Source organism: Lithobates pipiens, unplaced genomic scaffold (assembly GCF_037356315.1).
Source record: "Lithobates pipiens isolate NorthernLeopardFrog02 unplaced genomic scaffold, aLitPip1_a1.2 Scaffold_10, whole genome shotgun sequence".
NCBI lineage: Eukaryota > Metazoa > Chordata > Amphibia > Anura > Ranidae > Lithobates > Lithobates pipiens.
Genome location: NW_027507686.1, coordinates 95,227,223 through 95,241,507, shown reverse-complemented (window position 1 = coordinate 95,241,507; position 14,285 = coordinate 95,227,223). Strand labels below are relative to the sequence as shown.

At 43.0% G+C, this 14,285-nt stretch overlaps 1 protein-coding gene across 2 annotated transcripts in view; it reads right to left on the bottom strand.

Annotated features, from left to right (window-relative positions):
* ZNRD2 (zinc ribbon domain containing 2) overlaps nt 1-14,285 on the bottom strand; it is a 128,142-nt gene that overhangs the window by 97,896 nt on the left and 15,961 nt on the right. The window lies entirely within an intron of this gene.

Sequence of the window (14,285 nt, the reverse complement as noted above, 5' to 3'; positions counted from 1 at the left end):
AACACAAAGCCCAGACCCCCACAGTTAGTAACACGCCCCTAGGAACACTTAACCCCTACACTGCCAGTGTCATTTACACAGGAATCAGTGCATTTGTATAGCAGTGATTGCTGTATAAATGACAATGGTCCCAAAAACTTGTCAAAAATGTCTGATGTGTCGGCCATGTCGTCGCAGTCAATAAAAATAAATCGCCGCCATTACTAGTAAAAAAAAAAAAAAATTATTAATAAAAATGCCATAAAACTATCCCCTATTTTGTAAACTATATAACTTTTGCGCAAACCAATCACTTATTTCGTTTTTTTTTTACCAAAAATATCTAGAAGAATGCGTATCGGCCTAGACTGAGGAAAAAAAGTTATTTTTTTTTTGTTATAAATATCCCCCCCCCCAAAAAAAAAAAATATATATAAATATCCCCCCCCAAAAAAAAATATTTATATAACAAAAAAAAATTTTTTGTTTGGTAGCCACGTCGCACGACCACGCAATTGTCAGTTAAAGCGACGGAGTACCGAATCGCAAAAAGTGGTCTGGTCTTAAGCCAGCAAAATGGTGTGGTCTAAAAGTGGTTAAACTCCCTGCCGCAAAAAAAGTTATGCCTATTGTGGGGGTCACCAGTATGGCATTTGTAAATTAAAATCAATCATACCCCCTTCTCAAGCGTCTTCTCCAGAGAGAATAAGTTTAGTCCTCGCAACCTTTCTTATCCTCCAGACCTTTTATTAGCTTTGTTGCCCTTCTATGTACTTGCTCCATTTCCAGTACATTCCTCTTGAGGACTGGTGGCCCGAACTGGACAGCATACTCCAGGCGAGTCCAGACCGAAGTGTTTTAGCGTGGGAGAATTATCGCTTTATCCCTGGAGTTAATCCTCTTTTTATGCATGCCAATATTCTGTTTGCTTTGTTAGCAGCAGCTTGGCATTGCATGCCATTGCTGAGCCGATCGTCTACTTGGACCCCACAGGTCCTTTTCCAGCCTAGATTTCCCCAGAGGTTAACCACCTAGCGAGTAGATATTCATATTATTGGCACCCAAATGCATTATTTTAAATTTTTCTACATTAAACCTCATTTGCCATGTAGTTGCCCACCCCATTAATTTGTTCAGATCTTTTTGCAAGGTTTCCAAGCTTTGAGATTGAACCGTTTACCCCATCCTCCAGGTCATTTCTGAACAAATTAAACAGGACTGGTCCCAGCACAGAACCCTGGGGGACCCCCACTTCCCACCCCTGACCATTCCGAGTATTCCCCATTTATCATCACCATCTCAACTCCCCCTTGTAGCCAGTTTTTACTTTGTATAGTAAACTTTTATGGGGAACTGTGTCAAATGCTTTTGCAAAATCCACACACACGTCTACGAGCCTTCCTTTATCTAGATGGCAATTCACATCCTTATAGAAGGTTAATAGACTGGTTTGGCAAGAATGATTCTTCATGAATCCATGCTGATTACTGCTAATACCAATTTTTATTATTAAATCATGTATATAGTGTCTCATCCCCTCCAAGAGCTTGCATACTACTGATGTTAGGCTAACTGGTCTAATTTCCAAGGATGTATTTTGGCCCTTTTTTAAATATTGGTGCTACGTTGGCTTTTCTCCAATCAGCTGGTACCATTCCAGTCAGAAAAACAAAAACACTGTTTTATCAAGTCCAAAATCAGCGCAGCCCTCTATCAAGAAATTCTAGAGCACTTCATGCTACCCTTTGCTGAACAGCTTTATGGAGATGCCAATTTCATTTTCCAGCAGGACTTGGCACCTTGGCCAGAAAACTCACCTAACCCCCAGAGCGAAGGGCCTCAAACTACAGCTCGCAGGCCAGATGCAGCCCTCCAGGCCTGTGGACTGCCCCTTTAACATTGCAGCACCCCCCCTCCCCACTTCTACCTTAATCACACAAGACGAGAAACACAACAGGTCCATACAAAGGGTGGGACCTTTTGAGTAAAGAAGCGGGTGGTTACTGGGCAGCGGGCGGTCCCAGCAATCACCTGTCTTTCACATGAAAAGCCCCGCTTTTTGTCCGGACCTGTCTTTCTTCACATCTTGTGTGATTAAGGTAGTAGAGGGGAGGGGAGAGTGCTTTAATGTCACAGAAGGGGCAGTGTAATACCGCTGAAGGGCTCTGATGAGGAGAGGCTGTGAAATAAGTTTGTTGATTAAAATTTTTCTATATTTCATTTTTTTTTCAAACTATAGTCCGGCCTCCCAACAGTATGAGGGACCATGAACAGGTTTTAAAAAGTTTGAGGACCCCCTGCCATAGAGAATCTGTAGGGTGTTCAAGATGACGACGAGACACACTAGACGACGGACGATATATCGGCCGATATTTGTCGTTTTTTAATTAATCGGCATCGGCCGATTGTGCTGATAAAAAGCAGATGTAGAACTACAGCGGGACTTTGAAATGACTTCTGTAATAGAAGTCAATGCAAGTTGCCTGAGTTGTCATAGAAACGACTTTCCTCCTCTCTGGGCAGTCTGCCAAGAAAAGAGCAAAATGATACAATGTTTACACTTGAATGAATGAAATCATCTCAGTGTGTAGAAGTTCTCAGTTTAACCATTTAAAGACTAAATCTTTTCTGACACTTGTTGCTTACAAGTAAAAATCCTGTATTTTCTGCCAGAAAATCACTTAGACCCCCCCAAAAATTATATATATATTTTTTAGCAGAGATCCTAGGGAATAAAGTAGCGGTTGTTGCAATATTTTATGTCACACGGCATTTGCACAGAGGTCTTTCAAATTTTTTGGGGGGGAAAAAAAAATAGACTATTAAAAAAAAAAAAAAAACACACAGTAAAGTTAGCCCATTTTTTTTTTTTTCGGCCAAAAGTTTTGACTACCTGTTTTTAATATATAGTTTTTTTTTTTTTTTTTTTATCTAAATCATACATACAAGTAAACCGGTTTTAGGTTTGTTTTGTTTAATAAATGTAAGAAATTTTCTGTATCACTTATGAAGGCTGCTTTCACACTGGAGCGGGCAGGCGTTGATGGTAAAACACTGCAAGTTTTAGCGGCTCTTTACCATCATTTTAGCGGTGCTATTTGGCTGCTAGTGGGGCACATAAAACCCAGCTAGCGGCCAAGGAAGAGGTTAAATACGCCCATGAAGCACCGCTGCCAAATCGCATTGCATGCGCTTCGGCAGTGGTGCCCATTCATATCAATGGGCAGGAGTGGTGGAGGAGCGGTATACACCACTCTAAACGTGCTGCTTGCAGGACTTTTTTTTAATATCCTGCCAGCGCATCGCCTCAGTGTGAAAGCACCCTGTCTTTCACACAGACTGCAGAGGAGCCATTTTGCAGGCACTTTACAGGCGCTATTTTTAGCACAAAAATGCCTGAAAAACGCCCCAGTGGGAAAGGTGTGTTCGATTTTATGAGATCAAGGAGGATAAAAAAAAAAAAAAAAAAAAATCGGCCTAACATATCGGCATCATATATCGGCCGTCATGATTTCTAAATATCGGCATCGGCCAGAGAAAGACCCATATCGGTCGACCTCTACAATGCAGACAAGCTCAAGGCTGCTATCAAAGCAACGTCGCCACGTTGCATTGATGCAGTAATTCATATAAAAAGGTATTGGTACAGTGCATACTATACTGTATATGGAAATACTTTTCAGTGAGGCTGGGTTCACACTATTGCGAATTGGATGCAGGTTTCTCCACATCCAATTTGCATGTCAGGAGATTGTGACCAGCTCTGCTAAGCGGGTGATAACCATAGGCTCCCATATCAGTCGTTATTGCCGCTCCCTCCTCTCCCCTGCATAAGCTGCTGGATCACAGGTGAGATAACATGACCAGATTGGAGCATTCTGAAAATAGGTTAGTCAGCATAGGTATTAGGGAGCAGTTTTAAGGCTAGCACAAGCTAGAATTCTACTTTCAAACTACCCTCCCTATTGGTGACTTGTGGCAGTGTAAAAGCAGAGCTCCACCAAAAAGGGGAAGCGTTCTGAGCCACATGCAAAATATGCCTCGACCACAGCAAGTGAAGGTACAAATAAGCATACAATTAGGCAAGAACAAAAAAAAGGCCTAGTTCCTATTTCTAAGAGCTTTTCAGGACAACCTTGGAGAAAGCACAGCTCCGCCCATTTTACAGGAAACACATGCAGCCTTTAAATCCCTCCTCTTCCACCATGGCCTCAGTTATTGTGCGATCTCCAACAACCTGGAAAACAAAGCACAGAACACTACGAACAACCATGATAGATAATTAACCACTTCTAAGATACAAAAGGGAGGGGACATAGCGGTTGTCCTGCAAGGCTCTTAGAAATACCATCACTGTTAAGTCTAAGCCTTTCTCCAATCACCTTTCAGGACAACCTTGGAGAGGATAACCGAGAAACCTTACCCTAGGGTAAGACTACTGCCTGCAGTACCTTCCTGCCGAAAGCTTGATCTACGGCAGACAGCAAGTCCAACCTATAATGCCGGAGAAATGTTGAATAGCTGGACCGCGTAGCCGCCTTGCAGGTCTGATCAGGCGTAGCACCAGCCCTCTAGGCCCAGGAAACTGCCGTTGATCATGTGGAACGAGCAGCAATACCTGAGGGAGGTATTTCTCCTTTAGCTACATAGGCCCCTGCAATTGCCCATCTGAGCCATCTGCCCAGTGTGCCCTTAGAAGCTTTCTCCCCCTTACGTGAGCCTGAGAAAATTACAAAGAGGGCTTTCAATTTTCTAAATTCCTTAGTAATTGATAAAAAAATTTATATAATAATATAATATATATATATATATATATATATATATATATATATATATATATATATATATATATATATATATATATATATATATATATATATATATATATATATATATATATATATATATATATATATATATATATATATATATATTTATTATGAAGCAGGCATCTTCTTACATCCAAAGTGTGGAAGGCTTCTTCCCCTGCATTGGCAGCGGCTAAGGAGAAAGTGGGCAAAACTATTTGCTGTAAGCAATGAAAATTTAAAGAAACTTTGGGCAGGAAAACTGGGTCTGCCTGAAGAACCACTCGGTCTGGAAAAACTTCAAGAAAAGGTTCTGTGACTGCCAAGGCCTGAAGCTCGCTGACCCTTCTTGCCAAGGTAATGGCTACTAAGGAGATTGTTTACAAAAACTAAAAACTTTTCAAGGATGCTACCTGTAAGGGTTCAAAACGAAGCCCTCGTGAGACCTTATAAAACAATAGAGAAGTCCCAGCTGGGAAAATTTTTGAGAGCCACTGGCCTACTTCGAGCTAGTGCCCTAAAGAATCTCAAAATTAAAAAAAACTTCCCTGTATATAGTTTTTTCAAAATAAACTGAAAGAGCCAACACCTGGGTTTTTAGGGTGCTGGCTGCCAGTCCCTTTTCCATTCCATCATGGAGAAATAAAAAGGACGGATATGCTTTTTACCTGAAAGCTTTTAGAGGTACAATAGGATATATGGCTCGGAGTTACTTCCTTTCTACTGGAAAGTAGGGTTTTTACCAATTTATCAGATAAACCCTTGGATTTTAGATTTTCCTCAGAAGCCAAGCAGTTAGATGCAACCGGTCTGCTTCCGGATGCATCACAGAGCCCTGTGTTAGCAGGCTCTTCCCGAGTGGTAGCTTCCAAGGAGGTTCCGTGGCCAAGTTTAGCAGTGTTGTGGAACCACAGTCTTTTTGACCAAAAGGGAGTGACCAGGATCATATTGGTCCTTTCTTCTCTGAATTTCCTTAAGACCATCGGAATCAGAGGGAAGGGGGGGGGGAAGCATAGCACAGCTGGTAACGCCATGGATGTGCGAGAGCTTCTATGCCTACTGTTTGGTCTTCTCGGTGAAGCGAAAAGAAGTTCTGAACTTTTGAGTTCTGTTGGCTGGCGAACAGGTATATTTGGAGTTGCCCCCCATGATCTGCAGATCGAGATGACTTCTTGATTCAGGCTCCACTCTGCTTCCACCACCTTCCTTCTGCTGAGAAGGTCTGCCAGCAGATTCTGAAAACCTTTTTTTTTTTTTTTTTTTTTTTTTTTTTTTTTTAGGTGAATCGCCGTCAAAGAGGCCACATTCTGTTCTGCTCAGGCAAGTATTTGACTGGCTAGTTCCATAAGCCCTCTGCTCCTGGTTCCCCCCCCCTGCTTGAGCATGTATGCTACAGCAGTCATATTGTCCGAAAGAACCTGAACATGATGACCCTTCAATGTTTGTTGAAATGCCAGGAGAACAAGAAAGATGGCTTTTAGTTCCCACCAGTTTGACAATCTTCGGGCTTCTGTCTTGGACCAAGTCTGCTGAGACATGCGACTGTCCAGGTAGGCTCCCCAACCCCAGGAACTTGCATATGTTTAGTTACACCATGTCTGGCTGAATTCACCAGGGCTGGTGACCTTGCCGCCATCTTAAATTGACTTGGCAGATGCGTCGGCCATGCATTTCGCAGCTTTCAGAATTAATGGAAAGGATTCCAAGAGATCTTTACGTGGTATCCCCGCTTCCACGTGACTTCAGCTTTTCCACCCAGCATTCTAGGTTTCTTGCCACCAATTGTGGAAGCTATAGCTGGTTTGAGACTAGCCGATGTGGAATCCCATGCCTTTTTCAAGAGGGAGTCTGAGCTTTTATCCATTGCGTCCTTGAGCAATCCCAAGTCCTCAAAAGCCAGGTCCGTGCGACGGGACACTTGTGAAAAAGCAGCATCGTTTATTTATTCCACACCTCAGATTTCAAAGGGAAAGGAAAGGGCCTCTCTCAGGATCCTCCCATTCCTTCTTGATCGTATCTGATAGAACCCTATGTACTGGAAACACCCTGTGCTTGATGTCATCCAAACCTTGGTGCATTCTATCATGAACCAATAATTGTACTTTTTCCTCCTGAAGGTCAAGGGTCGTGTAAATTGCCTTCAAAAGGTCGTCCACTTCTTCTAGGGATAATTTGTACCTAGAACCCCTATCATCTTCCTCATTATCTGAATTCCTGAGGGAAGAGTACTTGCCCCTTCGTCCTCAGTCTACAACCCTAGAGGAAGATGCCCTAGGACTAGATGGTGGTTGCCGAGTTTCAAATTGGCTTGCTGGACTCTGGAGCAGCAACGATTTGACTGAATCAGAGACATGAGTTCACGTACTGAGGAAAACAAGTCTATTTCTGGGATGTCTCCGCTTCGACAAGATCCTTAATGCAGGATCTGCACATAGCTTTTTGACAAAAGTCTCTGAGAGGATTCTTGCATGAAGGGCATCTTCTCTGACTTGGTGGGTTCAAATTTTTTGTTTTTAATAAGACTTTCCTGAAACGTGAGCAACAGCGTTTCAAATCCCCAGACTAAACACTTTCTCGTTCTAGAAGTGCTTCAGAAAAAATACAGACCACCACCAGTAGCAAGAGAAAGAAAAAACCCTTCAGTGTGCCGTTAATGAAAATACCTGCTGCGCAATTGCACCTGACGTCACTTATTGCATGGCGATTTCTATGGAAATGAAAAAACAGTCACTTTCACAGGCAGCATTTAGCTGCCTGTGCTATGTAGATTACAAAGATATGAAGTTGTATTGGAGGATTTACAAACACTTTAAGCCAGTGGAGATTTTAAAGTCTATATGGGCACAATAGCATCTTTATGCTATTGTGCATCTATATGGGCACAATAGCAGCTACAGTGGATATAAAAATCAACACACCACTATTAAAATGTCACGTTTCTGTAATATGTAAAAGAGACAAACATCAATTTTAGAATTTTTTTTTTTACCTTTAAAGTGACCTACAAAATGTACAACTCCGTTGATCAATAAACCAAAATCTTTTAGACGAAAAAAAAAAAAAAAAAAAAAAAAAAAAAAACGAAACTAAAATATGGTTGCAGAAGTGTGCACACCCTCTTAAACTAATAGTTTGTTGAAGCACTGTTTGATTTTATTACAGAACTCAGTCTGAGTCAATCAGCATGGCAATATTTGCCCGCTCTTCTTAGCAAAAACACTCCAAATCTGTCAGATTGCGAGGGCATCTCCTGCGCACAGCCCTCTTCAGATCACCCCCCAAAACTTAAATCTTCTTCTGGTGAAAAGCCATTCCTTTGTCGATTTGGATGTATGCTTTGGGTCGTTGTCATGCTGAAAGATGAAGTTCCTTTTCATGCCCAGTTTTCTAGCAGAAGGTTTTGTGCCAATATTGACTGGTATTTGAAACTGTTCATAATTAATAATTGATGCCGTCACCACCATGCTTCACAGTGGGTATGGTGTTCTTTTGGTGAGGTGCAGTGTTACTGCGCCAAATGTATCTTTTGAAATTATAACCTAAAAAGTTCAACCTTGATTTTATCAGACTAGAACACATTTTCCCACATGCTTTTGGCAAACTTCAGATTTGTTTTTGCAAAATTTAGGCAGGCTTGGTTGTTTTTCGCCGTAAGAAAAGGCTTCCATCTTGCCACTTTAGCCCACGGCCCAGACATAAAGAATATGGGAGATTGAGGTCACATTTACCACACAGCCAATACTTGTCAAATATTCCCGCAGCTCCTTTAATGTTGCTGAAGGCCTCTTGGCATCCTCCCTAAGGCTGCTTTCACATTGAGACGCTTTACAGCTTCTGCAGCGCTAAAAATAGCGCCTGTAAAGAGCCTCTCCTGTCTCAAAACCTGAGTGCTTTCACACTGGAGGGGTGCACTTGAAGGACAGTAAAAACAGTCTTGCAAGCAGTAGCTTTGCAGTGCTGTAGGAGCGGTGTATAAAAACGCCCCTGCCCACTGAAAGCAGCGGTACTTTGCAGGCAGTTTTAACCTTTTTTTTGGCCCTAAAAACAGTAAAGCGCCACTAAGGCAGACGCCCGCCCCAGTTTTCTTCTGGATAGAAAAAAATAAAAAAATAAAAAAATCATACATACATACACAGGGCTCGACAAACCCCGGGCGCCAGGTCGCATCTGCGACTAGAATTAGGGACCTGGCGCGGCACAGCTGGGAGGTATCCTGTCTCCGTGCAACCCCCACGACGTGATCCCGTTGGGCCACGCCGCCGCCGGCCAGTAATTGAGGCCGCGGCTTTGAGGCCTTCTGCGATCCTATGCTTCCTTCTGAAATCTGACACCCTCTTGTGGTGGCCGTTGGTATGACAACCACAATGCTAATGGAGCTTCCCCTGCCTGTTTTCACTGCCTGCCCATCTCCTTCCCTTAAGGCTCCATGCACACTGGAGCTCATAAACTGCAGTTTATTGGAGTTTGGGCATTTTTTTTTTAAAAGTTCATAAAATCCACTTTATGTTAGCCTATGTGTCCATGCACACATGGAAGTTTTTTGGCTTTAATGAGCAGTGGAGTTTATGGGCTTTTTTCTGAACGCCAGAAATTTGCATTCAAAGTGCCTTTTTTTACCGCCAAAAAACGACAAACGCAGATAAACACTCAAACACGCGTTAGTGTTCGGCATTCTATTTTTTCAATGCATTGTGGGATTTTTGGAGTGTCCTCTGTGTATTTATTGAAAACGCTCATAAATGCTAGTACAAAACACGGTTAAAAGCACGTTTTTCAACCAGCGTTTTCTGCCAGCAATTTGGCGTCCAGAAAAAGCTTTTGTGAGCTTCAGTGCGCATGGAGCTTTACTTGAAAACCCCTAAACATTATATATATTTTTTATTCTAACACCCTAGAGAATAAAATGGCGGTCGTTGCAATATTGTCTGTCACACCATATTTGCGCAGCGGACTTACAGGCGCACTTTTTTGGGAAAATTTTATTTAACCACTTGCCGACCGCCGCACGCCGATGTACGTCGGCAGAATGGCACGGGCAGGCATAAGGGCTTACATGTACGTCCTTGCCTGCCCGCCGGTCGGGGGCCCGATCGGGCCCCCGCCCGGTGCCTGCGGCGGTCGGCATTCGTTCGGGAGCGATCCCGGACGAGGGGACGGCCATTCATTCATGGCCACCCCCTCTCGATCGCTCCCGGCGAATGAAAATGTCCGGTGACATCACTTCCTCTCCTGTAATGTAAACACAGGAGAGGAAGTGATGTATTCTCTCCTCCGTGTCGGTAGTTTTCGTTCCGGCACCGAGGAGAGAGGTTCGGTGAGTTGCACCAACACACCCCACATACAGTAGAACATGCCAGGCACACTCACACCCCCCCTTTACCCCCGATCACCCCCCAATTACCCCTGCCCCCCCCAGTCACAGTGACACCAATTGCTTTTTCTTTTTTTTTTTTGCATTGGTGTCATTTGTGACTGTAGTAACTGTTAGGGCAGTTAGGGTTAGCCCCCTTTAGTTCTAATGTGCCCCCCTAACCCCCCCAATAAAGGTTTAACCCCGTGATCACCCCCCGTCGCCAGTGTCACTAAGGCTGGGTTCACATTGCAGCGGTTTATGAGAACGAATGTGATTCGCACCGCACTGCAGTGCAAATCACATCCGATCTCTGTGCGATTCGAGTTCAGCCATACAGATAGTATGGCTGAATTCGTGTCGCACCCGCCGCAAACTCGCACGGGACCCTTTTTTTGGTCCGCAGCAGAATCGGATCGCATGGGTGTTCACACCATGCGATCCGAGTTTGCAGATCGCACTGCGATATGCGAACTGATCTGGGGGTGTCATTAACATTTCACTGACACTCCCAGCAGTTCGCATAGGGCAGTGTGAACTGCCGCCGGGAGGCATGTGATGCGGGAACCCGCCGCGCATTCGTGGCGTTCCCACATCGCTCCAGTGTGAACCCAGCCTAATAAGCGATCGTTTTTCTGATCGCTGTATTAGTGTCACAGGTGACACTTGTTAGGCAGGTAGGTATTTAGGTTCGCCGCAGCTTTTTATAGCGCCAGGGACCCCCATATACTACCGCATAAAGCCCCCTGATTGCCCCCTAGTTAACCCTTTCACCAGTGATCACCATATAACTGTTACAGGTGACGCTGGTTGGTTAGTTATTTTTTTTATAGTTTCAGGGCACCCGCCATTTATTACCTAGTCTCACTAGTGTACCCCTAAATTTAGGGGTGTCTACTTTCCAAAATGGGGTCATTTGGGGGGGGGGGTTGTGCCATCTTGGCATTTTATGGCCTTCAAAACTGTAACGCCCTTAGAAAGCCTGAAGGCGGTGCTTGGTTTTCGGGGCCCCGTACGCGGCTAGGCTCCCAAAAAGTCCCACATATGTGGTATCCCCGTACTCAGGAGAAGCAGCAGAATTTATTTTGGGGTTTCATTTCACATATGCCCATAGCATGTGTGAGCAATATATCATTTAGTGACAACTTTGTGTAAAAAAAAAAAAATTTTTTTTTTTTGTCATTATTCAATCGCTTGAGGCAAAAAAATAAAATAAAATATTCAATGGGCTCAACATGCCACTTATCAATTTCCTTAGGGTGTCTACTTTCCAAAATGGGGTCATTTGGGGGGGTTTTGTACTGCCCTGCCATTTTAGCACCTCAAGAAATGAGATAGGCAGTCGTAAACTAAAAGCTGCGTAAATTCCAGAAAACGTACCTTAGTTTGTAGATGTGACAACTTTTGCGCAAACCAATAAATATACAATTATTGACTTTTTTTTTACCAAAGACATGTGGCTGAATACATTTTGGCCTAAATGTATGACTAAAATTGAGTTTATTGGATTTTTCTAATAACAAAAAGTAGAAAATATCATTTTTTTTTCAAAATTTGCGGTCTTTTTACGTTTATATCGCAAAAAATAAAAATCGCAGAGGCAATCAAATACCATCAAAAGAAAGCTCTATTTGTGGGAAGAAAAGGACGCAAATTTTGTTTGGGTACAACATTGCATGACCGCGCAATTACCAGTTAAAGCAGCGCAGTGCCAAATTGTAAAAAGACCTCTGGTCATTTACCAGCAAAATGGTCTGGTCTGAAGGTGGTTAATTAAAAAAAAAATAAGATAACAGTAAAGTTAAACGCAATTTTTTCTTATATTGTGAAAGATAATGTTACACCAAGTAAATTGAAGCCCGCTCGTGGAATGGTGACAAACTTTTACCCTTTAAAATCTCCATAGGCGACATAAAAAATTATACAGGTTGTATGTTTCGAGTTACAGAGGAGCGTCTAGGGCTAGAATTATTGCTCTCGCTCTACCGATCGCAGCGATACCTCACATGCATGGTTTGAATACAGTTTTCATATGCTACTCACATATGCGTTTGCTTCTGCACGTGAGCTTGGCGGGACGGAGCACGTTGAAATTTTTTTTTCTTATTATTTTAACTTTTAAAACTGTATGCAGGACAATGGACAGACCACTGGGGACAAAGCGGAGGTGTAATTATTTGATACAGTACTGTAATCTGTAAGATTACAGTATACTGCATCTATACTGTGTTTTTTTAATTTGGCGCTGAACTCCGCCCCGTGCGTCGCAGCGCTCGCAGGGAACGGAGCTCAGCTCTGTCAGACCGAGCGAGACACAGCGGCTCGCAGGTCAGTGTGGGGAGACATCGCTGGATCCAGGGGACAAGGTAAGTAACCCCTTCCATCCAGCGATGAGATCCCGAGTCTGGCTCGGGAATACCGCTTATGGTACTAAAATCTTACCCAGAGCCATACTCGGGAATACCGCCAGGGAGGTTACCACATTTTTGTTTTTTAGTTTTACTTCACTGCCTAAAATATTTCAGTTTGTTTTTCAATTGAGTTGTACTGTTTTAGATCACATTAAAAAGGGTAGAAAAAAAGTCACAGAAACCTGACATTTTAAACAGGTGTATGTAGACTTTTTATATCGACTGAATATGGGCACAATAACATCCTTATGCCATTATGCCCATATAGAAGCTGTTGTGCCTCTATATAGGAACATCAGCATTTATAAAGATGTTATTTTGTCCATATAACTGCTATTGCATGTGTCCATATAACTTCTATTGTGGCCATACTGCTACTGTCTCCTATTGTGCCCAGTGACACTGACTGTGCGGCGCTGTTGTGAATCCCATGGGCCATGGCTACCAGGACTCAGAGTGACCAGGAGGTGGAGTGATATCACAACAGCATGCCTGAAATTCCAGCTGGAACGATAGAAGAGGCATCAGCTTATGAGGCCCACGCGGAACTGATGCTTCGAGGGTGAGGGAGGGACGGTCTCTCAGACAGTGAGTCAGATGTCAGATAGCAGCAGCAGTCACCAGAGCAGACTCAGAAAAAAAGTCAGGTCAAAGACCACTCATGGACACCTTGCCAATTCCAGGGGGGAATGTGCCACAAAGATGTAGGCTTCCGGCCATGGATATTGTGTACTTACAAGGTGCAAATTGCTGCTGGTTACTTTAAAAATCAGATCTTGACTGAAGCCAGGATATTAGAGACGGCGCTATACTTCTGGCCTTTTGGAGTTAAAGAGCTGTGGCTCATTTTTGCGTGCCTTTTCCTCTATTTTGTGGATACAAGGACTGCGGCATGTGTGCAGTGTGTATGAGTAAAAATTCCACCTATCAGAATTTTTTTTTTAACCTCCTTACATTATATAAAATGTATACAACCGTTCTGGATTGAAGTGTTAAAAACAAGCTCATGAGCTTGGTACTCCTTTACAGCCAAAAAATAAAATAAAAAAAAAGAAAGAAAAAAGGAGGGCGCACCAACCTAGTGCGTAGTGAGTGCTTTATTTAATCAATAAAAGCGATATTGATTATGCCTTCTATCAATACTCGTTTGCGAGTATATACTTTGCTGTGTTTTATTGAATACAGCTTTACTAGTGGTAATGCACTAGGTTGGTGCGCACTCCTTGTCTTTTTTTTTGTTTCCTTTAGTGTACGAATACCCATTCTGAGGAGGACGGCAAGACGCTAGACATTACTATGTGAAGCTGGTTACACCACATATTGAGGAACTAGACACCAGAGCACAGAATAATTTTTTTTGTTACTCCTTTACAGCCAACAGCTGGCTGTTCAGTAAATGTGATATAGGTGCCTCTGCACTCTCCTTATCACTAACTCTAGTAAGAAGTGTCTCCTGCGGCCTGTGGAACCATGATAAATGGTCAGGGTAGCCAGATAAACAGATAAAGGAGATTGAGCAATATCTCCTCTGCAACTAACAATCCCTGAAGAGATGATGATTTAGTCCATTCTAGATTAAGAGCTGCCATTCCTTGGCTGATTAGCTGCTTCCCCAGCTGTAAGCAAGTATGATCTGCACTTTATTAGTTCCACTGGAGAGCAGGAGAGACATGGAGGAGTGGGGACGGAAGTGTCAAAGACCTCTGATGTCCCATAAATAGTACCTGTCACCTGCTC